Below are 24,060 nucleotides of genomic sequence, written 5' to 3' on the forward strand. Positions count from 1 at the left end.
ACACAAATACGGAGTCGGTACAACCCGTGGCTCATTGGTCTCGGGTTCAATCCCGGACGAGCCCGGACATTTTTTTTAAATTCGAGTGCCTATATTTACTACAATGTTGTGCTTGGATCCAACACAACACGCACTGGGTATAACCGTGGCTCGTTGGTATAGAGGTTTATTGAGTAGACCGCGTGGCTCGCTGGTCTTGGGGCATGATTTTCGCTTAGGGTGCGGGAGGTCCCTTCAAATTCGAGCACATATTATTACTACAATGTTGTACATTGATGCAACACAAACACGCACTGGGTAGAATATGTCGCCGTGTCTAGGGGTATGATTTCCGTTTGGGTGCGTCGGAGGTCCCGGGTTCAAATCCCGGACGAGCCCGGACATTTCTTCAAATTCGAGTGCCTATTATTCACTACATGTTGTACATTGGATCCAACACAAACACGCAGTGGGCAGTCTGGGGTATGATTCCCACTTGGGTGCGGGAGGTATCGGGAAAAATACCGGACGAGCCCCGGACATATCTTTAAATTCGAGCACATATTATTTACTACAGTATTGTATATTGGATCGAAACATATTATTTACAACAATGTTGTACATTAATTCCAACACAAACACGCACTGAATAAAATCGTGGCTTGATGGTCTAGGGTTATGATTTCGGCTTAGATATTAAACGTAAGTGGCAAATCATGTGTAAATGTGTGTTATTGAGTAGAACCCGTGGCATGTTGTACATTGGATGCAACACAAATACAGCAGTGGGTACAACCCGTGGCTCGTTGGTCTAGGGGTATGATTTCCGCTTTGGGTGCGGGAGGTCCCGGGTTCAAATCCCGGACGAGCCCGGACATTTATTTAAATTCGAGCACATATTATTTATTACAAAGTTGTACATTGGATGCAACACAAAAACGCACATGGGTAGAAACATGTGGTTAGTTGGTCTAGGGGTATGATTCCCGCTTTGGGTGCGGGAGGGTCCCGGTTCAAATCCTGGACGAGCGTGGGCATTCGTTTAATTCGAGCGATATTATTTATTACATGGGGGTACAGCGTTTCAGAAGCTGTCTCTCAAACCAAAAGTAGACTTGTATAGTTTGTATAGAAAATACCTATACAAAGAAGTGAAAACAGTTTCTAAGGAACAAATAAAACAGATGTGAATTTAAGGAAAAATAACTGATAATTTAGTAAACTTCAATGAGACTTGAAAGGAGAAAACTTGCAAATTTGTATAATCATCTAGGCTGTCAAGAACAGGCAGTGATTGATGATTTGATTTTCAAAAATAATATGCATTTGCAAAGAATAAATATGACATAGAAAAGGTAACTGATTATGAAGCACACATTGATCTACTTGTAGAAAAATATGCAGTAAAAGGCCATATCGTTGCACCATGGAAGACAAGAAGAGGTTGAAAATCAGATCACATAACTACAACAAGACAAATTTATGATAAGAACCGAAGACATATGGATTTCAAAGTTGATGATATGTTTTTTAGTTGAAAATGAAAATAGATTGAATAGGAAGAAAAATCGATGAATTGAGGCTAGGACCCTACAAGATTTTGGAAAAAATTTCAAACTCAATCTACAAGATGACACGGGCCATAAGAATTAAAATCAAACTTTTTCCACATCTCAAACTAACGCCACCCCGCAGCCCCTGCCTTCGCAAGAAGAATCCACTGTATGATCCTTTCCGGGAGGGGAGATGTAAAGAAAAATAGCTACTTTTCTTTAGTTTGAATTTTGCGCGTTATAATTGTCATAGATACAGCTCCTATGATACTAGGATCGGGAAACAAGGAAACCCTCAAATACGTCAGGGCGTAATTAATAAAATTTCCTAAAAGTAAAATAATTTTTTAAAAGTGTTTAGGAACTGACATTGTGATTATTACCATTAAATTCGTTCTTTTCTGACAGTATGTTAGGTTTGTATTTAAACCTTTGTCTAATATAAAACTAACAATAAAATATAACTTTTCTGACAGACATATATATATATATATATATATATATGATATATATATATATATCTATATATATTAAATATGTGGGGAGTTTGGTGTTGATATTATATTTGATATTTTACAGTTTTAGACATTAGTCAACTTGTACACACTAGAATGTAGCAAAAATTGTCTAAAAAAATTAATTAGTTTAAATGTTCCAATTATTAATAGCCTGGTTATCACAGTGTAATAGTGTAGTGTATTTTGTATAATTATTCTTTTCCACTGAATGACGGTCTCGATGAAGACCGAACGTATGGATAAATAAAGTACTTAAAAACTACTTTAGTTTTTTTCTTTACTTGGTGTTACTCCCGATTTTAAATAACCTATCAAAATATATATATATATATATATATATATAATTATAATATATATATGATAAAAATTGTTTCTTGGGCATCCATCCAATAATTAAAAAAACAGTTTTAATGCAAAATGTTTTAATTAAGTAGAACATACGTTTCGGGTCCAGATTTGACCCATCTTCAGTGCATACAAATAAATTTTAAAAAAATATAACACAAAGCAACACAAAATTGCAAACGAAAAATAATTATGAAATGTCACACGTAACTCTGTCTCCAAACTAACAAGATGTGCTTTTGGAATAAGCTTTTTTATAATAAAACATATATTTATTTTAATTTTTAACAATTTTCAAAAATTTTCATAACTTGATGTTTTTTCAATTTATTTTCATACTTATTTTTTTCGTTTGCAATTTTGTGTTGCTTTGTGTTAATTTTTTTAAAATTTATTGTATGCACTGAAGATGGGTCAAATCTGGACCCGAAACGTATGTCTCTTAATTAAAACATTTTGCATTAAAACTGTTTTTTAATTATTGGATGGATGCCCAAGAAACAATTTTTATCATACTATTTCACATCTGAAGAAAAACCTTCGCTTTATATATATATAATATTATATATATATATATATATATTATATTGTTGTACACACCCCTGATATTACAAGTTCCTAACCACTGTCATAATATTAGATTCCTAACAAGTCCGACTGAAATCTTAGAACCCTGAGCTTTAGCTGATATTAACGGTTCATATTAACTTTCTCAGACTATTGTGTAGTAGCTGACATTACACATTCTCTCACGAAATCATAAATCTACGTCGACAAATCTCAGGAAGATCTTATTATCGACATTCCGCCTAGTTAACAATTCTCACCAGTTCGCATGAATAACATTTTGTTTAATCAGCTAAATTCATTACTTTGTCCTTTTCGTTGTATAGAACATTCGAGACAATCCCATCCACTACGTTTCAAAGGATTTAGTTTTAATAATTATGAAATAAATCAGTTTAATCTTCGGTCGCCGGGCAACACTTCTCTTCTAATACCGGGCCCGTTCCTAGTTTCCTTGTACTTAAAGTGAAATAAAGGAAGTTTTTGAAATAATCTTTTTATTTATCAAGTATCTCAAGTATTTTCAGCAAGTGAGTTTTCAGGAAAATTGGAAGGTCCAGAGCAACAACACCGATTTGCATATAGCGGCGCCAACAACCCTTTCTGTTCATCAACGCGGTGTCCAACAATATATATATATATATATATATATATATATATAGTTTATCCCTAGTATTATCAGCATTATGACAAGGGCCTATTGAAATTATTGTTTGTGCTATATATAATTTACTCCTATTATTATCAACAGCACAACAAGAGGCTCCGTGGCGCAATTGACTAGCGCGTTCGGCTGCTAACCGAAATAGTATTTCATGATTTTATTGTTTATCATATGTATAGTTTACCCGTTGGGCTTTAACCGAAAGGTTGGTGGATTGAACCCACCCGGGGGCGTACAATAATTGTTATTCATACCCATTATTGTTAAATAATTATAATTATTGTTTATGCTATATATAATTTACTCCTACTATTATCAACATGCGATAAGAGCCTTCGTGGCGCAATTGGCTGGCGCGCTCGGCTATTAACCCAAAGGTTGGTGGTTCGAGCCCACCCGGGGGCGTAAAGTAGTTATTGTTTATACTCTGGAATATTCAATGCATATGGTTTATACTCAATAGTATTTGATGATTATATTATTCATTTCTTTAAATTCGAGCACATATTATTTACTACAGTATTGTATATTGGATCGAAAACATATTATTTACAACAATGTTGTACATTGGTTCCAACACAAATACACACTGAATAAAACTCGTGGCTTGTTGGTCTAGGGTTATGATTTCGGTTTAAATATTAAACGTAAATGGCAAATCATGTGTAAAATGTGTTTTTTAAGTAGAACCCATGGCATGTTGTACATTGGATGCAACACAAATACGCAGTGGGTACAACCAGTGGCTCGTTGGTCTAAGGGTATGATTTCCGCTTTCGGTGCGGGTGGTCCCGAGTTCAAATCCCGGACGAGCACGGACATTTCTTCAAATTCGAGTACCTATTATTTACTATATTACAATACATACCCATTGTTGTTCAATAATTATAATTATTGTTTATCCTATATATAATTTACTCCTACTATTATCAACAGCGCGATAAGAGGCTCCGTGGCGCAATTGGCTAGCGCGTTCTGCTGTTAACCGAAAGGTTGGTGGTTCGAGCCCACCCGGGGGCGTAAAGTAGTTACTGTTTATACTCTGTAATATGCAATGCACATTGTTTATACCCAATAGTATTTGAAGATTATATTATTCATCATATATATATATACACACATATATATATATATATATAATATATATATATATATATATATAATTTGCACGAGCCCGGACATTTCTTTAAATTCGAGCACATATTATTTACTACAGTATTGTATATTGGATCGAGAACATATTATTTACAACAACGTTGTACATTGGTTCCAACACAAACATGCACTGGATAAAACCCGTGGCTTGTTGGTCTAGGGTTATGATTTCGGCTTAGATATTAAACGTAAGTGCAAATCCAAAAGTTGGGTTAGGGGTATGATTTCCGCTCAGGGTGCGGGAGGTCCCGGGTTCAAATCCCGGACGACCCCGGACTTTTCTTTAAATTCGAGCACATATTATTTACTACAATGTTGTACATTAGATGCAACACAAACACGCACTGGGTAGAATATGTCACTCGTTGGTCTAAGGGTATGATTTCCGCTTTGGGCGGGGGAGGTCCCGGGTTCAAATCCTGGACGAGCGCGGGCATTTCTTTTAATTCGAGCGCAAATTATTTACTACAATGTTTTATATTGGATCGTTGGTCTAGGGGTATGATTTCTGCTTAAGGTGCGGGATGTCCCGGGTTTAAATTCCGGACAAGCCCGGACATTTCTTTAAATTCGAGTACATATTATTTACTACAATATTGTATATACCCCTACCCCTATTTACGACAATGTTGTACATTGGATCCATCACAAACACGCACTGGGTATAACCCGTGGCTCGTTGGTATAGAGGTTAATTGAGTAGACCGCGTGGCTCGCTGGTCTTGGGGTATGATTTCCGCTTAGGGTGCGGGAGGTCCCTTTAAATTCGAGCACATATTATTTACTACAATGTTGTACATTGGATGCAACATGGGTTACAGATTAGTGTAGATATAAGTTCCATGTTAGAATAAGCAATGTTTCAGGATAAGTGATTATTAAATGTAAATATAGGTTAGTTAATTAAGTAACGAACAAACGCCTTTTCATTAGTGATATTTAAAGTAATTAGTCTCTTATAGATTCGCGACGTCACGGTAAGGTTGTAGAAAAACCGCGAATGTACAAACAATAATAATAAATTAGAGCATGACTAAAGGATTATAGTAAATAAATGAAAGGATATTCATGACAAATAAAAAGGGGTCGGTACAACCCGTGGCTCATTGGTCTCGGGTTCAAATCCCGGACGAGCCCGGACATTTTTTTTAAATTCGAGTGCCTATTATTTACTACAATGTTGTGCATTGGATCCAACACAAACACGCACTGGGTATAACCCGTGGCTCGTTGGTATAGAGGTTTATTGAGTAGACCGCGTGGCTCGCTGGTCTTGGGGCATGATTTTCGCTTAGGGTGCGGGAGGTCCCTTCAAATTCGAGCACATATTATTTACTACAATGTTGTACATTGGATGCAACACAAACACGCACTGGGTAGAATATGTCGCTCGTTGGTCTAGGGGTATGATTTCCGTTTTGGGTGCGGGAGGTCCCGGGTTCAAATCCCGGACGAGCCCGGACATTTCTTCAAATTCGAGTGCCTATTATTCACTACAATGTTGTACATTGGATCCAACACAAACACGCAGTGGGCAGTCTGGGGGTATGATTCCCACTTTGGGTGCGGGAGGTATCGGGAAAAATACCGGACGAGCCCCGGACATATCTTTAAATTCGAGCACATATTATTTACTACAGTATTGTATATTGGATCGAAAACATATTATTTACAACAATGTTGTACATTAATTCCAACACAAACACGCACTGAATAAAACTCGTGGCTTGATGGTCTAGGGTTATGATTTCGGCTTAGATATTAAACGTAAGTGGCAAATCATGTGTAAAATGTGTTTATTGAGTAGAACCCGTGGCATGTTGTACATTGGATGCAACACAAATACGCAGTGGGTACAACCCGTGGCTCGTTGGTCTAGGGGTATGATTTCCGCTTTGGGTGCGGGAGGTCCCGGGTTCAAATCCCGGACGAGCCCGGACATTTATTTAAATTCGAGCACATATTATTTATTACAAAGTTGTACATTGGATGCAACACAAACACGCACATGGGTAGAACATGTGGTTAGTTGGTCTAGGGGTATGATTCCCGCTTTGGGTGCGGGAGGTCCCGGGTTCAAATCCTGGACGAGCGCGGGCATTTCGTTTAATTCGAGCGCATATTATTTATTACATGGGGGTACAGCGTTTCAGAAGCTGTCCCTCAAACCAAAAGTAGACTTTGTATAGTTTGTATAGAAAATACCTATACAAAGAAGTGAAACAGTTTCTAAGGAAACAAATAAAACAGATGTGAATTCTAAGGAAAAAATAACTGATAATTTAGTAAACTTCAATGAAGACTTGAAAGGAGAAAACTTGCAAATTTGTATTAATCATCTAGGCTGTCAAGAACAGGCAGTGATTGATGATTTGATTTTCAAAAATAAATATGCATTTGCAAAGAATAAATATGACATAGAAAAGGTAACTGATTATGAAGCACACATTGATCTACTTGTAGAAAAATATGCAGTAAAAGGCCATATCGTTGCACCATGGAAGACAAGAAAGAGGTTGAAAATCAGATCACATAACTACAACAAGACAATTTATGATAAGAACCGAAGACATATGGATTTCAAAGTTGATGATATTGTTTTAGTTGAAAATGAAAATAGATTGAATAGGAAGAAAATCGATGAATTGAGGCTAGGACCCTACAAGATTTTGGAAAAAATTTCAAACTCAATCTACAAGATAGACACGGGCCATAAGAAATTAAAATCAAACTTTTTCCACATCTCAAACTAACGCCAGCCCCGCAGCCCCTGCCTTCGCAAGAAGAATACACTGTATGATCCTTTCCGGGAGGGGAGATGTAAAGAAAAATAGCTACTTTTCTTTAGTTTGAATTTTGCGCGTTATAATTGTCATAGATACAGCTCCTATGATACTAGGATCGGGAAACAAGTGAAAACCTCAAATACGTCAGGGCGTAATTAATAAAATTTCCTAAAAGTAAAATAATTTTTAAAAAGTGTTTAGGAACTGACATTGTGATTATTACCATTAAATGTCGTTTCTTTTCTGACAGGTATGTTAGGTTTTGTATTTAAACCTTTGTCTAATATAAAACTAACAATAAAATATAACTTTTCTGACAGACATATATATATATATATATATATATATATTATATATATATATTTTGAAATATGTGAGTTTGGTGTTGATATTATATTTTGATATTTTACAGTTTTTAGACATTAGTCAACTTGTACACACTAGAATGTAAGCAAAAATTGTCTAAAAAATTAATTAGTTTAAATGTTCCAATTATTAATAGCCTGGTTTATCACAGTGTAATAGTGTAGTGTATTTTTGTATAATTAATTCTTTTTCCACTGAATGACGGTCTCGATGAAGACCGAAACGTATGGATAAATAAAGTACTTAAAGCAGTTTTTAGACATTAGTCAACTTGTACACACTAGAATGTAAGCAAAAATTGTCTAAAAAATTAATTAGTTTAAATGTTCCAATTATTAATAGCCTGGTTTATCACAGTGTAATAGTGTAGTGTATTTTTGTATAATTAATTCTTTTTCCACTGAATGACGGTCTCGATGAAGACCGAAACGTATGGATAAATAAAGTACTTAAAAACTACTTTAGTTTTTTTCTTTACTTGGTGTTACTGCCCGATTTTAAATAACCTATCAAAATATATATATATATATATATATATATATATATATATATATGATAAAAATTGTTTCTTGGGCATCCATCCAATAATTAAAAAACAGTTTTAATGCAAAATGTTTTAATTAAGAGAACATACGTTTCGGGTCCAGATTTGACCCATCTTCAGGGCATACAAATAAATTTTAAAAAAATATAACACAAAGCAACACAAAATTGCAAACGAAAAAAATAAGTATGAAAATGTCACACGTAACTCTGTCTCCAAACTAACAAGATGTGCTTTTGGAATAAGCTTTTTTATAATAAAACATATTATTTATTTTAATTTTTACAATTTTCAAAAATTTTCATAACTTGATGTTTTTTCAATTTATTTTCATACTTATTTTTTTCGTTTGCAATTTTGTGTTGCTTTGTGTTATATTTTTTTAAAATTTATTTGTATGCACTGAAGATGGGTCAAATCTGGACCCGAAACGTATGTTCTCTTAATTAAAACATTTTGCATTAAAACTGTTTTTTAATTATTGGATGGATGCCCAAGAAACAATTTTTATCATACTATTTCACCATCTGAAGAAAAACCTCTCGCTTTATATATATATATATATATATATATATATATATATATATATATATAGTTTATCCCTAGTATTATCAGCATTATGACAAGGGCCTATTGAAATTATTGTTTGTGCTATATATAATTTACTCCTATTATTATCAACAGCACAACAAGAGGCTCCGTGGCGCAATTGACTAGCGCGTTCGGCTGCTAACCGAAATAGTATTTCATGATTTTATTGTTTATCATATGTATAGTTTACCCGTTGGGCTTTAACCGAAAGGTTGGTGGATTGAACCCACCCGGGGGCGTACAATAATTGTTATTCATACCCATTATTGTTAAATAATTATAATTATTGTTTATGCTATATATAATTTACTCCTACTATTATCAACATGCGATAAGAGCCTCCGTGGCGCAATTGGCTAGCGCGCTCGGCTATTAACCCAAAGGTTGGTGGTTCGAGCCCACCCGGGGGCGTAAAGTAGTTATTGTTTATACTCTGGAATATTCAATGCATATGGTTTATACTCAATAGTATTTGATGATTATATTATTCATTTCTTTGAATTCGAGCACATATTATTTACTACAGTATTGTATATTGGATCGAAAACATATTATTTACAACAATGTTGTACATTGGTTCCAACACAAACACACACTGAATAAAACTCGTGGCTTGTTGGTCTAGGGTTATGATTTCGGTTTAGATATTAAACGTAAATGGCAAATCATGTGTAAAATGTGTTTTTTAAGTAGAACCCAAGGCATGTTGTACATTGGATGCAACACAAATACGCAGTGGGTACAACCAGTGGCTCGTTGGTCTAAGGGTATGATTTCCGCTTTCGGTGCGGGTGGTCCCGAGTTCAAATCCCGGACGAGCACGGACATTTCTTCAAATTCGAGTACCTATTATTTACTATATTACAATACATACCCATTGTTGTTCAATAATTATAATTATTGTTTATCCTATATATAATTTACTCCTACTATTATCAACAGCGCGATAAGAGGCTCCGTGGCGCAATTGGCTAGCGCGTTCTGCTGTTAACCGAAAGGTTGGTGGTTCGAGCCCACCCACATTGTACCCAATAGTATTTGATGATTATATTATTCATCATATATATATATATACACACATATATATATATATATATATATATATATATATATATATATATATATATAATTTGCACGAGCCCGGACATTTCTTTAAATTCGAGCACATATTATTTACTACAGTATTGTATATTGGATCGAGAACATATTATTTACAACAACGTTGTACATTGGTTCCAACACAAACATGCACTGGATAAAACCCGTGGCTTGTTGGTCTAGGGTTATGATTTCGGCTTAGATATTAAACGTAAGTGCAAATCCAAAAGTTGGGTTAGGGGTATGATTTCCGCTCAGGGTGCGGGAGGTCCCGGGTTCAAATCCCGGACGACCCCGGACTTTTCTTTAAATTCGAGCACATATTATTTACTACAATGTTGTACATTAGATGCAACACAAACACGCACTGGGTAGAATATGTCACTCGTTGGTCTAAGGGTATGATTTCCGCTTTGGGCGGGGGAGGTCCCGGGTTCAAATCCTGGACGAGCGCGGGCATTTCTTTTAATTCGAGCGCAAATTATTTACTACAATGTTTTATATTGGATCGTTGGTCTAGGGGTATGATTTCTGCTTAAGGTGCGGGATGTCCCGGGTTTAAATTCCGGACAAGCCCGGACATTTCTTTAAATTCGAGTACATATTATTTACTACAATATTGTATATACCCCTACCCCTATTTACGACAATGTTGTACATTGGATCCATCACAAACACGCACTGGGTATAACCCGTGGCTCGTTGGTATAGAGGTTTATTGAGTAGACCGCGTGGCTCGCTGGTCTTGGGGTATGATTTCCGCTTAGGGTGCGGGAGGTCCCTTTAAATTCGAGCACATATTATTTACTACAATGTTGTACATTGGATGCAACATGGGTTACAGATTAGTGTAGATATAAGTTCCATGTTAGAATAAGCAATGTTTCAGGATAAGTGATTATTAAATGTAAATATAGGTTAGTTAATTAAGTAACGAACAAACGCCTTTTCATTAGTGATATTTAAAGTAATTAGTCTCTTATAGGTTCGCGACGTCACGGTAAGGTTGTAGAAAAACCGCGAATGTACAAACAATAATAATAAATTAGAGCATGACTAAAGGAGTATAGTAAATAAATGAAAGGATATTCATGACAAATAAAAAGGGGTCCATGACAATATATGTAGTTCACCCCTACTATTATCAGCTTTACAACAAGGGTCTACGAGGAAAAATATTTATTATTTATACCCTAGAATATTCAATGAAAATTGTTTATATCTAATAGTATTTCATGATTTTATTGTTTATCATATATATATATAGTTTATCCCTAGTATTATCAGCATTATGACAAGGGCCTATTGTAATTATTGTTTGTGCTATATACAATTTACTCCTATTATTATCAACAGCACAACAAGAGCCTCCGTGGCGCAATTGGCTAGCGCGTTCGGCTGCTAACCGAAATAGAATTTCATGATTTTATTGTTTATCATATGTATAGTTTACCCGTTGGGCTTTAACCGATAGGTTGGTGGATTGAACCCGCCCGGACATTTCTTTAAATTCGAGTGCCTATTATTTACTACAATGTTGTACTTTGGATCCAACACAAACACGCAGTGGGCAGTCTAGGGGTATGATTCCCGCTTTGGGTGCGGGAGGTACCGAGATAAATACCGGACGAGCCCGGACATATCATTAAATTCGAGCACATATTATTTACTACAGTAATGTACATCGGATCAAGAACATATTATCTACAACATTGTTGTACATTGGTTCCAACACAAACACGCACTGAATAAAACTCGTGGCTTGTTGGTCTAGGGTTATGATTTTGGCTTAGAAATTAAACGTAAGTGGCAAATCATGTGTTAAATGTGTTTATTGAGTAGAACCCGTCACATGTTGTACACTGGATGCAACACAAACACGCACTGGGTAGAATATGTCGCTCGTTGGTCTAGGGGAATGATTTCCGCTTTGGGTGCGGGCATTTCTTTAAATTCGGGTGCCTATTATTTACTACAATGTTTTATATTGGGTCGTTGGTCTAGGGGTATGATTTCCGTTTAGGGTGCGGGAGGTCCCGGCTTCAAATCCCGGACGAGCCCCGACCTTTCTTCAAATTCGAGCACATATTATTTACTACAATGTTGTACATTGGATGCAACACAAACACGCACTGCGTAGAACATGTGGTTTCTTGGTCTAGGGGTATGATTCCCGTTATGGGTGGGGGAGGTCCCGCATATTATTTATTACATGGGGGTACAGCGTTTCAGAAGCTGTCCCTCAAACCGAAAGTAGACTTTGTATAGTTTGTATAGTTTATAGGAGTGAAGTAAATGTTAACTATTTGTGTGTGAAGTGAATCGGGCCCGATGTATGAACAGGTATTGGGCATTGGTTGCGCCGTGGGTTACCGATTAGTGTAGTTTATTGGGTATAAGAATAATTGTTATTTATACCCATTATTCTTCAATACTTATATATATTGTTTATGCTATATATAATTTACTCCTACTATTATCAAGAAGCGGTAAGAGCCTCCGTGGCGCAATTGGCTAGCGCGTTCGGTTGTTAACCGAAAGTTTCGTGGTTTGAGCCCACCCGGGGGCGTACAGTAGTCATTATTTATACTCTGGAATATTCAATGCATATTGTTTATACCCAATAGTATTTGATGATTATATTATTCATCATATATGTAGTTTGACATTTCTATAAATTCGAGCACATATTATTTACTACAGTATTGTATATTGGATCGAGAACATATTATTTACAACAATGTTGTACATTGGTTCCAACACAAACATGCTCTGGATAAAACCCGTTGCTTGTTGGTCTAGGGTTATGATTTTGGCTTATTTATTAAACGTAAGTGACAAATCATGTGTAAAATGTGTTTATTGAGTAGAACCCGTGGCATGTTGTACATTGGATGCAACACAAACACGCACTGGGTATAACCCGTGGCTCGTTGGTATAGAGGTTTATTGAGTAGACCGCGTGGCTCGCTGGTCTTGGGGCATGATTTTCGCTTAGGGTGCGGGAGGTCCCTTCAAATTCGAGCACATATTATTTACTACAATGTTGTACATTGGATGCAACACAAACACGCACTGGGTAGAATATGTCGCTCGTTGGTCTAGGGGTATGATTTCCGTTTTGGGTGCGGGAGGTCCCGGGTTCAAATCCCGGACGAGCCCGGACATTTCTTCAAATTCGAGTGCCTATTATTCACTACAATGTTGTACATTGGATCCAACACAAACCCACTGGGCAGTCTGGGGGTATGATTCCCCACTTTGGGTGCGGGAGGTATCGGGAAAAATACCGGACGAGCCCCGACATATCTTTAAATTCGAGCACATATTATTTACTACAGTATTGTATATTGGATCGAAAACATATTATTTACAACAATGTTGTACATTAATTCCAACACAAACACGCACTGAATAAACTCGTGGCTTGATGGTCTAGGGTTATGATTTCGGCTTAGATATTAAACGTAGTGGCAAATCATGTGTAAAATGTGTTTATTGAGTAGAACCCGTGGCATGTTGTACTTGGATGCAACACAAATACGCATGGGTGTCAACCCGTGGCTCGTTTGTCTAGGGGTATGATTTCCCGCTTTGGGTGCGGGAGGTCCCGGTTTCAATCCCGACGAGCCCGGACATTTCTTTAAATTCGAGCACATATTATTTATTACAAGTTGTACATTGGATGCAAACACAAACACGCAAACATGGTAGAACATGTGGTTAGTTGGTCTAGGGGTATGATTACCGCTTTGGGTGGGGGAGGTCCCGGTTCAAATCCTGGACGAGCGCGGGCATTCTTTTAATTCGAGCGCATATTATTTATTACATGGGGGTACAGCGTTTCAGAAGCTGTCCAAACCAAAAGTAGACTTTGTATAGTTTGTATACTTTATAGGAGTGAAGTAAATGATAACTATTTGTGTGTAAAGTGAATCGGGCCCGATGTATGGACAGGTATTGGGCACTGGTTGCGCCGTGCGTTACAGATTAGTGTAGTTTATTGGGTGTAAGAATAATCGTTGTTTATACCCATTATTGTTCAATAAGTATAATTATTGTTTATGCTATATATAATTTAATTATCAAGAAGCGATTAGAGCCTCCGTGGCACAATTGGCTAGCGCGTTCGGCTGTTAACCGAAAGGTTGGTGCTTCGAGCCCACCCGGGGGCGTAAAGTAGTTATTATTTATATTCTGAAATATTCAATGCATATTGTTTATTCCCAATAGTATTTGATGATTATATTATTTATCATATATGTAGTTTACACGAGCCCGGACATTTCTTTAAATTCGTGCACATATTATTTACTACAGTATTGTATATTGGATCGAGAACATATTATTTACAACAATGTTGTTCACTGGTTCCAACACAAACATGCACTGGATAAAACCCGTGGCTTGTTGACCTAGGGTTATGATTTAGATATTTACTTAGATATTAAACGTAAGTGGCAAATCATGTGGAAAATGTGTTTATTGAGTAGAACCCGTGGCATGTTGTACATTGGATGCAACACAAATACGCAGTCGGTACAACCCGTGGCTCATTGGTCTAGGGGTATGATTCCCGCTTTGGGTGCGGGAGGTCCCGGGTTCAAATCCTGGACGAGCGCGGGCATTTCGTTTAATTCGAGCGCATATTATTTATTACATGGGGGTACAGCGTTTCAGAAGCTGTCCCTCAAACCAAAAGTAGACTTTGTATAGTTTGTATAGAAAATACCTATACAAAGAAGTGAAACAGTTTCTAAGGAAACAAATAAAACATTGTGAATTCTAAGGAAAAAATAACTGATAATTTAGTAAACTTCAATGAAGACTTGAAAGAAGAAAACTTGCAATTTGTATTAATCATCTAGGCTGGTCAAGAACAGGCAGTGATTGATGATTTGATTTTCAAAAATAAATATGCATTTGCAAAGAATAAATATGACATAGAAAATGTAACTGATTATGAAGCACACATTGATCTACTTGTAGAAAAATATGCAGTAAAAGGCCATATCGTTGCACCATGGAAGACAAGAAAGAGGTTGAAATCAGATCACATAACTACAACAAGACAATTTATGATAAGAACCGAAGACATATGGATTTCAAAGTTGATGATATTGTTTTAGTTGAAAATGAAAATAGATTGAATAGGAAGAAAATCGATGAATTGAGGCTAGGACCCTACAAGATTTTGGAAAAAATTTCAAACTCAATCTACAAGATAGACACGGGCCATAAGAAATTAAAATCAAACTTTTTCCACATCTCAAACTAACGCCAGCCCCGCAGCCCTGCCTTCGCAAGAAGAATACACTGTATGATCCTTTCCGGGAGGGAGATGTAAAGAAAATAGCTACTTTTCTTTAGTTTGATTTTGCGCGTTATAATTGTCATAGATACAGCTCCTATGATACTGGATCGGGAAACCAGTGAAAACCTCAAATACGTCAGGGCGTAATTAATAAAATTTCCTAAAAGTAAATAATTTTTAAAAAGTGTTTAGGAACTGACATTGTGATTATTAACATTAAATGTCGTTTCTTTTCTGACAGGTATGTTAGGTTTTGTATTTAAACCTTTGTCTAATATAAACTAACAATAAAATATAACTTTTCTGACAGACATATATATATTATATATAATATATATATATAATATATATATATATATATGATAAATTGTTTCTTGGGCATCCATCCAATAATTAAAAAACAGTTTTAATGCAAAATGTTTTAATTAAGAGAACATACGTTTCGGCGGGCCAGATTTGACCCATCTTCAGTGCATACAAATAAATTTTAAAAAATATAACACAAAGCAACACAAAATTGCAAACGAAAAAATAAGTATGAAAATGTCACACGTAACTCTGTCTCCAAACTAACAAGATGTGCTTTTGGAATAAGCTTTTTTATAATAAAACATATTATTTATTTTAATTTTTACAATTTTCAAAAATTTTCATAACTTGATGTTTTTTCAATTTATTTTCATACTTATTTTTTTCGTTTGCAATTTTGTGTTGCTTGTGTTTATATTTTTTTAAAATTTATTTGTATGCACTGAAGATGGGTCAAATCTGGACCCGAAACGTATGTTCTCTTAATTAAAACATTTTGCATTAAAACTGTTTTTTAATTATTGGATGGATGCCCAAGAAACAATTTTTATCATACTATTTCACCATCTGAAGAAAACCTCTCGCTTTATATATATATATATATATATATATATATATATATATATATATAGTTTTATCCCTAGTATTATCAGCATTATGACAAGGGCCTATTGAAATTATTGTTTGTGCTATATATAATTTACTCCTATTATTATCAACAGCACAACAAGAGGCTCCGTGGCGCATTGACTAGCGCGTTCGGCGGCTGCTAACCGAAATAGTATTTCATGATTTATTGTTTATCATATGTATAGTTTACCCGTTGGGCTTTAACCGAAAGGTTGGTGGATTGAACCCACCCGGGGGCGTACAATAATTGTTATTCATACCCATTATTGTTAAATAATTGTAATTATTGTTTATGCTATATATAATTTACTCCTACTATTATCAACATGCGATAAGAGCCTCCGTGGCGCAATTGGCTAGCGCGCTCGGCTATTAACCCAAAGGTTGGTGGTTCGAGCCCACCCGGGTGCGTAAAGTAGTTATTGTTTATACTCTGGAATATTCAATGCATATGGTTTATACTCAATAGTATTTGATGATTATATTATTCATTTCTTTAAATTCGAGCACATATTATTTACTACAGTATTGTATATTGGATCGAAAACATATTATTTACAACAATGTTGTACATTGGTTCCAACACAAACACACACTGAATAAAACTCGTGGCTTGTTGGTCTAGGGTTATGATTTCGGTTTAGATATTAAACGTAAATGGCAAATCATGTGTAAAATGTGTTTTTTAAGTAGAACCCGTGGCATGTTGTACATTGGATGCAACACAAATACGCAGTGGGTACAACCAGTGGCTCGTTGGTCTAGGGGTATGATTTCCGCTTTCGGTGCGGGTGGTCCCGAGTTCGAATCCCGGACGAGCACGGACATTTCTTCAAATTCGAGTACCTATTATTTACTATATTACAATACATACCCATTGTTGTTGAATAATTATAATTATTGTTTATCCTATATGTAATTTACTCCTACTATTATCAACAGCGCGATAAGAGGCTCCGTGGCGCAATTGGCTAGCGCGTTCTGCTGTTAACCGAAAGGTTGGTGGTTCGAGCCCACCCGGGGGCGTAAAGTAGTTACTGTTTATACTCTGTAATATTCAATGCACATTGTTTATACCCAATAGTATTTGATGATTATATTATTCATCATATATATATATATATATATATATATATATATATATACACACATATATATATATATATATCTTATATATAAAAATGGAGCGCAAAATGTGTTGGTAAGCGCATAACTCAACAACGCCTGGACCAATTTGGCCAATTCTTTTTTTAAAATGTTCGTTGAAGTCCAAGGATGGTTTTTACGGCAAGAAAAAAACGAATAATTGCCGGAAAAACCCTAAAAACAGCCCTTTTTTTCTTTAATCGAGTAGGCAACGCAATTTGTAAAAAAACAATGATCTATGTCATGACATTTTGTGTAGTTTTTGATAATCTAATTTTGAATATATTTATATAAACATAGAAATATCTTTCTATTAATCAATCTATATTGGCAGCCAAAAACATTGATGTGAATTAATTAAATTTCAAAATTCAAGAACAAATTACACCGGAGTTTTTGAACTCGCTGGATTTGCTAGGATTGTCACCTCACAATCTTTAATTAAAGGTTGGATCGGCAATTATAATGTTGCGAAATATCGACCAACTATATTCAAAGGATAGTATAAAGCAGAAGATGTTCTCGCACCATGCATCCCAATGCGTTTCCAGTGCGTTTATGGTATCATTAAATGTTTGTGGTATTAATTTTAAAACCCATATTTCTCACATGGAAAATTGTATGTTGTTTGTTCCCGTATTGGAAAACCATCAGATTTGTTTGTCTATGCGCCAGGTAATCAAACAAAAAAAAAACGTTTATCACGAAGCACTACAATGAAAATGAAACTGATTTTTGAATTATGATTTACATTCTTAAAATTACTTACTTTTAAATGCTTATAGTGTTTTATTTAATTATTTTTAATTCACACCGAATTATTACCAGGGTGACGGTTCTGTTCAGGATAATTTTTTGCAAAGAATAGAAAAAAGGTAGGCACAAAAAACCGCCACATTACAATTTTTTTGACAGGACGAAGTCTGTCGGGCCGGCTAGTATATATATATATATATATATATATATATATATAATTTGCACGAGCCCGGACATTTCTTTAAATTCGAGCACATATTATTTACTACAGTATTGTATATTGGATCGAGAACATATTATTTACAACAACGTTGTACATTGGTTCCAACACAAACATGCACTGGATAAAACCCGTGGCTTGTTGGTCTAGGGTTATGATTTCGGCTTAGATATTAAACGTAAGTGCAAATCCAAAAGTTGGGTTAGGGGTATGATTTCCGCTCAGGGTGCGGGAGGTCCCGGGTTCAAATCCCGGACGACCCCGGACTTTTCTTTAAATTCGAGCACATATTATTTACTACAATGTTGTACATTAGATGCAACACAAACACGCACTGGGTAGAATATGTCACTCGTTGGTCTAAGGGTATGATTTCCGCTTTGGGCGGGGGAGGTCCCGGGTTCAAATCCTGGACGAGCGCGGGCATTTCTTTTAATTCGAACGCAAATTATTTACTACAATGTTTATATTGGATCGTTGGTCTAGGGGTATGATTCTGCTTAAGGTGCGGGATGTCCGGGTTTAAATTCCGGACAAGCCCGGACATTTCTTTAAATTCGAGTACATATTATTTACTACAATATTGTATATACCCCTACCCCTATTTACTACAATGTTGTACATTGGATCCATCACAAACACGCACTGGGTATAACCCGTGGCTCGTTGGTATAGAGGTTTATTGAGTAGACCGCGTGGCTCGCTGGTCTTGGGGTATGATTTCCGCTTAGGTGCGGGAGGTCCTTTAAATTCGAGCACATATTATTTACTACAATGTTGTACATTGGATGCAACATGGGTTACAGATTAGTGTAGATATAAGTTCCATGTTAGAATAAGCAATGTTTCAGGATAAGTGATTATTAAATGTAAATATAGGTTAGTTAATTAAGTAACGAACAAACGCCTTTTCATTAGTGATATTTAAAGTAATTAGTCTCTTATAGGTTCGCGACGTCACGGTAAGGTTGTAGAAAAACCGCGAATGTACAAACAATAATAATAAATTAGAGCATGACTAAAGGAGTATAGTAAATAAATGAAAGGATATTCATGACAAATAAAAAGGGGTCCATGACAATATATGTAGTTCACCCCTACTATTATCAGCTTTACAACAAGGGTCTACGAGGAAAAATATTTATTATTTATACTCTAGAATATTCAATGAAAATTGTTTATATCTAATAGTATTTCATGATTTTATTGTTTATCATATATATATATATATATATATATATATATATATATAGTTTATCCCTAGTATTATCAGCATTATGACAAGGGCCTATTGTAATTATTGTTTGTGCTATATATAATTTACTCCTATTATTATCAACAGCACAACAAGAGCCTCCGTGGCGCAATTGGCTAGCGCGTTCGGCTGCTAACCGAAATAGAATTTCATGATTTTATTGTTTATCATATGTATAGTTTACCCGTTGGGCTTTAACCGATAGGTTGGTGGATTGAACCCACCCGGACATTTCTTTAAATTCGAGTGCCTATTATTTACTACAATGTTGTACTTTGGATCCAACACAAACACGCAGTGGGCAGTCTAGGGGTATGATTCCCGCTTTGGGTGCGGGAGGTACCGAGATAAATACCGGACGAGCCCGGACATATCATTAAATTCGAGCACATATTATTTACTACAGTAATGTACATCGGATCAAGAACATATTATCTACAACATTGTTGTACATTGGTTCCAACACAAACACGCACTGAATAAAACTCGTGGCTTGTTGGTCTAGGGTTATGATTTTGGCTTAGAAATTAAACGTAAGTGGCAAATCATGTGTTAAATGTGTTTATTGAGTAGAACCCGTCACATGTTGTACACTGGATGCAACACAAACACGCACTGGGTAGAATATGTCGCTCGTTGGTCTAGGGGAATGATTTCCGCTTTGGGTGCGGGCATTTCTTTAAATTCGGGTGCCTATTATTTACTACAATGTTTTATATTGGGTCGTTGGTCTAGGGGTATGATTTCCGTTTAGGGTGCGGGAGGTCCCGGCTTCAAATCCCGGACGAGCCCGGACCTTTCTTCAAATTCGAGCACATATTATTTACTTACAATGTTGTACATTGGATGCAACACAAACACGCACTGCGTAGAAACATGTGGTTTCTTGGTCTAGGGGTATGATTCCCGTTATGGGTGGGGGAGGTCCCGCATATTATTTATTACATGGGGGTACAGCGTTTCAGAAGCTGTCCCTCAAACCGAAAGTAGACTTTGTATAGTTTGTATAGTTTATAGGAGTGAAGTAAATGTTAACTATTTGTGTGTGAAGTGAATCGGGCCCGATGTATGAACAGGTATTGGGCATTGGTTGCGCCGTGGGTTACCGATTAGTGTAGTTTATTGGGTATAAGAATAATTGTTATTTTATACCCATTATTCTTCAATACTTATATATATTGTTTATGCTATATATAATTTACTCCTACTATTATCAAGAAGCGGTAAGAGCCTCGTGGCGCAATTGGCTAGCGCGTTCGGTTGTTAATCGAAGTTTCGTGGTTTGAGCCCACCCGGGGGCGTACAGTAGTCATTATTTATACTCTGGAATATTCAATGCATATTGTTTATACCCAATAGTATTTGATGATTATATTATTCATCATATATGTAGTTTGACATTTCTATAAATTCGAGCACATATTATTTACTACAGTATTGTATATTGGATCGAGAACATATTATTTACAACAATGTTGTACATTGGTTCCAACACAAACATGCACTGGATAAAACCCGTTGCTTGTTGGTCTAGGGTTATGATTTTGGCTTATTTATTAAACGTAAGTGACAAATCATGTGTAAAATGTGTTTATTGAGTAGAACCCGTGGCATGTTGTACATGAATGCAACACAAACACGTGTTGTGGGTACAACCCGTGGCTCGTGGTCTAGGGGTATGATTACAGCTTTGGGTGGGGGAGGTCCCGGGTTCAAATCCTGGACGAGCGCGGGCATTTCTTCTAATTCGAGCGCATATTATTTATTACATGGGGGTACAGCGTTTCAGAAGCTGTCCCTCAAACCAAAAGTAGGATTTGTATAGTTCGTATACTTTATAGGAGTGAAGTAGATGTTAAATATTTGTGTGTAAAGTGAATCGGGCCCGATGTATGGACAGGTATTGGGCACTGGTTGCGTCGTGCGTTACAGATTAGTGTAGTTTATTGGGTATAAGAATAATCGTTGTTTATACCCATTATTGTTCAATAAGTATAATTATTGTTTATGCTATATATAATTGAATTATCAAGAAGCGGTTAGAGCCTCCGTGGCACAATTGGCTGTCGCGTTCGGCTGTTAACCGAAAGGTTGGTGGTTCGAGCCCACACGGGGGCGTAAAGTAGTTATTATTTATATTCTGAAATATTTAATGCATATTGTTTATTCCCAATAGTATTTGATGATTATATTATTTATCATATATGTAGTTTACACGAGCTCGGACATTTCTTTAAATTCGAGCACATATTATTTACTACAGTATTGTATAATATATTGAATCGAGAACATATTATTTACAACAATGTTGTTCATTGGTTCCAACACAAACACGCACTGAATAAAACTCGTGGCTTGTTGGTCTAGGGTTATGATTTCGGCTTAGATATTAAACGTAAGTGGCAAATGATGTGTAAACTGTGTTTATTGAGTAGAACCCGTGGCATGTTGTACATTGGATGCAACACAAACACGCAGGGGGTACAACCGTGGCTCGTTGGTCTAGGGGTATGATTACCGCTTTGGGTGGGGGAGGTCCCGGGTTCCAAATCCTGGACGAGCGCGGGCATTCTTTTAATTCGAACGCATATTATTTATTACATGGGGGTACAGCGTTTCAGAAGCTGTCCCTCAAACCAAAAGTAGACTTTGTATAGTTCGTTTACTTTATAGGAGTGAAGTAAATGTTAAATATTTGTGTGTAAAGTGAATCGGGCCCGATGTATGGACAGGTATTGGGCACTGGTTGCGCCGTGCGTTACAGATTAGTGTAGTTTATTGGGTATAAGAATAATCGTTGTTTATACCCATTATTGTTCAATAAGTATAATTATTGTTTATGATATATATAATTTAATTATCAAGAGGCGATTAGAGCCTCCGTGGCACAATTGGCTAGCGCGTTCGGCTGTTAACCGAAAGGTTGGTGGTTCGAGCCCACCCGGGGGCGTAAAGTGGTTATCATTTATATTCTGAAATATTCAATGCATATTGTTTATTCCCAATAGTATTTGATGATTATATTATTTACCATATACGTAGTTTACCGAGCCGGACATTTCTTTAAATTCGTGCACATATTATTTACTACAGTATTGTATATTGGATCGAGAATATATTATTTACAACAATGTTGTTCATTGGTTCCAACCAAATATGCATTGGATAAAACCCGTGGCTTGTTGATCTAGGTTTATGATTTAGATATTAGATATTAAACGTAAGTGGCAAATCATGTGGAAAATGTGTTTATTGAGTAGAACCGTGGCATGTTGTACATTGGATGCAACACAAATACGGAGTCGGTACAACCCGTGGCTCATTGGTCCGGGTTCAAATCCCGGACCAGCCCGGACATTTTTTTTAAATTCGAGTGCCTATTATTTAATACAATGTTGTGCATTGGATCCAACACAAAACACCGCACGGGTATAAACCGGCTCGTTGGTATAGAGGTTTATTGAGTAGACCGCGTGGCTCCTGGTCTTGGGGTATGATTTCGCTTGGGGTGCGGGAGGTCCCTTCAAATTCGAGCACATATTATTTACTACAATGTTGTACAATGGATGCAACAAAACACGCACTGGGTAGAATATGTCGCTCGTTGGTCTAGGGGTATAGGGGTATGATTTCCGTTTTTGGGTGAGGGAGGTCCGGGTTCAAATCCCGGACGAGCCCGGACATTTCTTCAAATTCGGTGCCTATTATTCACTACAATGTTGTACATTGGATCCAACACAAACACGCAGTGGGCAGTCTGGGGGTATGATTCCCACTTTGGGTGCGGGAGGTATCGGGAAAAATACCGGACGAGCCCCGGACATATCTTTAAATTCGAGCACATATTATTTACTACAGTATTGTATATTGGATCGAAACATATTATTTACAACAATGTTGTACATAATTCCAACACAAAACACGCACTGAATAAAACTCGTGGCTTGATGGTCTAGGGTTATGATTCGGCTTAGATATTAAACGTAAGTGGCAAATCATGTGTAAAATGTGTTTATTGAGTAGAACCCGTGGCATGTTGTACATTGGATTGCAACACAAATACGCAGTGGGTACAACCCGTGGCTCGATGGTCTGGGGGTATGATTTCCGCTTTGGGTGCGGGAGGTCCCGGGTTCAAATCCGGACGTGCCCGGACTTTCTTTAAATTCGAGCACATATTATTATTACAAAGTTGTACATTGATGCAAAACACCAACACGCACATGGGTAGAGCATGTGGTTAATTGGTCTAGAGGTTGATTAC

At 36.4% G+C, this 24,060-nt stretch overlaps 9 non-coding genes across 9 annotated transcripts; all 9 read left to right on the plus strand.

Annotated features, from left to right (window-relative positions):
• Window positions 1–779: 779 nt before the first annotated feature.
• Window positions 780–851, plus strand: Trnap-ugg. The gene has a single exon. It is a non-coding gene; the product is annotated as a tRNA-Pro (tRNA).
• A 3,106-nt stretch (window positions 852–3,957) lies between these two features.
• Trnan-auu lies at window positions 3,958–4,031 on the plus strand. The gene has a single exon. It is a non-coding gene; the product is annotated as a tRNA-Asn (tRNA).
• A 2,137-nt stretch (window positions 4,032–6,168) lies between these two features.
• Window positions 6,169–6,240, plus strand: Trnap-ugg. Its single transcript has one exon. It is a non-coding gene; the product is annotated as a tRNA-Pro (tRNA).
• Window positions 6,241–6,645: 405 nt separating this feature from the next.
• On the plus strand, window positions 6,646–6,717 carry Trnap-ugg. The gene has a single exon. It is a non-coding gene; the product is annotated as a tRNA-Pro (tRNA).
• A 2,688-nt stretch (window positions 6,718–9,405) lies between these two features.
• Trnan-auu lies at window positions 9,406–9,479 on the plus strand. The gene has a single exon. It is a non-coding gene; the product is annotated as a tRNA-Asn (tRNA).
• A 3,777-nt stretch (window positions 9,480–13,256) lies between these two features.
• On the plus strand, window positions 13,257–13,328 carry Trnap-ugg. Its single transcript has one exon. It is a non-coding gene; the product is annotated as a tRNA-Pro (tRNA).
• Window positions 13,329–16,756: 3,428 nt separating this feature from the next.
• Trnan-auu lies at window positions 16,757–16,830 on the plus strand. The gene has a single exon. It is a non-coding gene; the product is annotated as a tRNA-Asn (tRNA).
• Window positions 16,831–17,169: 339 nt separating this feature from the next.
• Window positions 17,170–17,241, plus strand: Trnar-ucg. Its single transcript has one exon. It is a non-coding gene; the product is annotated as a tRNA-Arg (tRNA).
• A 5,431-nt stretch (window positions 17,242–22,672) lies between these two features.
• On the plus strand, window positions 22,673–22,746 carry Trnan-guu. Its single transcript has one exon. It is a non-coding gene; the product is annotated as a tRNA-Asn (tRNA).
• Window positions 22,747–24,060: the final 1,314 nt, after the last annotated feature.

The sequence above is a fragment of the Ctenocephalides felis genome, unplaced genomic scaffold, assembly GCF_003426905.1.
Source record: "Ctenocephalides felis isolate EL2017-DRISC unplaced genomic scaffold, ASM342690v1 CF-g0.4_SCAFFOLD_03428, whole genome shotgun sequence".
Lineage (NCBI taxonomy): Eukaryota > Metazoa > Arthropoda > Insecta > Siphonaptera > Pulicidae > Ctenocephalides > Ctenocephalides felis.